At 49.2% G+C, this 2,250-nt stretch overlaps 1 protein-coding gene across 1 annotated transcript in view; it reads right to left on the reverse strand.

Annotated features, from left to right (window-relative positions):
* LOC138802336 (class I histocompatibility antigen, F10 alpha chain-like) overlaps positions 1–2,250 on the reverse strand; it is a 124,082-nt gene that overhangs the window by 43,872 nt on the left and 77,960 nt on the right. The window lies entirely within an intron of this gene.

The raw sequence follows: 2,250 nt of genomic DNA on the forward strand, positions 1-2,250 counted from the left end.
CTGACCTCTCCCCCATAGGCCCAGAGGTAGGGAGGTAGCTGGCAAATGTTCTTCCAAGAACTTCAGTCACATATACACTTAACCTGGCAGCATCCTTCAGCATGTGCTTGCTACAGAAAAAAACAGTGACACTTAGTGACCATAACAAAAGCATAACAACCTCATCCACATTACCCTGTTAGCTACAGCAACAGTGCTGATCTACATACATATATACCCAGAAGTGGCAAACAGGTTCTGGGACGCTGCAATATGCCTACAGTATGTAGACCCTTGATTCAATACACTAAGAAAGAGAGAAATATAGTGGGATTGGCAATTGTGACGGGTGATTTTTTTCTAGGGTGCTCCAGGTGGTGACTCAACCAGCAATATTAAAATCCCACTTTGGCCTAGTAAGTGGTTGGGGATTATGTGAGGAACTACTAGTAGGGGAGAATGCATACACCACAAAACTGGCATGCAAACCTTTATAAAACTTCCCCCTTAATTCCAGTATGTTAAAGGGGTTGGCCACTTTTTATACATTATTACCCTACTTCCGGGCGACGGAGGAGGGACGCGGTGACTGTAATGAGTGGCCTGAGGACCTTGCCTAAAGGGGAAAAAACGGCGAATCCCTGAAGGCACCATAGGTCTAAGTGTTGGCCCTTTCTAAATATAGCAGTAGGGTAATAATGTATAAAAAGTGGCCAACCCCTTTAAGGATTTTTGTACCGCATACTTTCAATAGGAACCAGGTTTTGTATGCTGGAATTCCTATTTAATGATAGGGAATGATTTCTAATGTAATATATTCAGCACCACAGATATACTGTCATGAATGCAACTTTGGCGCAGTCCTCGGTGCGTAAGGTACGACCGAGACTGCGCTTTTGGCCATAATCTGCCATTTATTCTGTGTTTTGTTTGCCTTGTTTTTGCCCTGTCTGAACTGTGTCTTATTTCTTCTGGTCTGCTAATTGTTTTCCCTGCCCCACCCGTGTCTGTGCTTCTAAGCTTCCCTGGTCATGTAACGGTTAACCTGCCTTTGCCTCAGTGATTGACAGCTGGTCCCTCCTATCATCTTCTGGACTTGGTTCCTGGTCTCCTATTTAAAGGGAACCATTCACCCCGTGGCCCCAGTTAGAAACAGACAAACAGTTACATAAAGGTCAATATACTTACCATATCGCTCCCGGTCCCGTCCCGGATCTCGTTGTTGACACGGAGAAATCGCCGATTCTTCTTCTCCCGCCCATTATGGTAATGAGCTGAGATGAGTCCAACGTCCATAGGAAACGACGGACGAGTCCAACTTATTCATGAGGTCCTCTTCTCGTCGCCGCCCATCCACGCCTCCTGGAACTTGATTGACGTCTTCAGTCTTCAGTCTCCTCACGAATTCCCGCGCAGGCGCCGTTGCGAAGGTCTCGTCATCTCTTCTGCGCCTGCGCGGTAAACAGGATACGTGCTCGTGACGTTCCTGTGTACCGCGCATGCGCGAAGTCCAACACGTCACTTCAGCTCTGACAATCGGCGCACGCGCAGTAAACATTGAAGCTGTGGAGCGGCTTCAATTGTGAACTGCGCATGCGCCGAAAACGACCGTCACGGCGCCTGCGCGGGATCCGGCGAGAAGAAAGAAGACGAGGAGGAAGAAGACCCGGCGTCAATCAAGTGTCGGAGGCGGGGAGAAGGCTGGACTTCGGGCCGGCGGCGCTCATTACCATAATGGGCGCGAGAAGAAGAATCGGCGATTTCTCCGTGTCAACAACGAGATCCGGGACGGGACCGGGAGCGATATGGTAAGTATATTGACCTTTATGTAACTGTTTGTCTGTTTCTAACGGGGGCCACGGGGTGAATGGTTCCCTTTAAGATTTCAGCTTCTGCCTGGGCCTTGCCGGTTATTTACTTAGTCTCTGCCTGCTTGTGTGTTCTGTTTTCTGGTTTCTCCTGACTCCTGCTTAGTATTTTTGACCTCCCTTGTTTGCCGCCTGCCCCTGACCTTATTGCCTGTTTTCTGACTACTCTTTTGGATCCTGATTTTGTACCTTTGCTGCCAGACCGTTGTGACCCGGATTCCTGACCATTCTCATTGTGTTTTGTCTGTCTGTCTTGTCTTTTTGTCCCACCAAGCCAGTACAGGGACCGCCGCCCAGTTGCTGCCCTAGGGTTTAGCCTAGGGGGGCAAGTAGGTAGAGTCAGTGGGCGGGGCTGAGCTTAGGGCTCACTGTCTCTGTGTGTCTGGTGTCACCGGTTCCTGAC

This window comes from Dendropsophus ebraccatus, chromosome 10, assembly GCF_027789765.1.
Source record: "Dendropsophus ebraccatus isolate aDenEbr1 chromosome 10, aDenEbr1.pat, whole genome shotgun sequence".
Taxonomy (NCBI): Eukaryota; Metazoa; Chordata; class Amphibia; order Anura; family Hylidae; genus Dendropsophus; species Dendropsophus ebraccatus.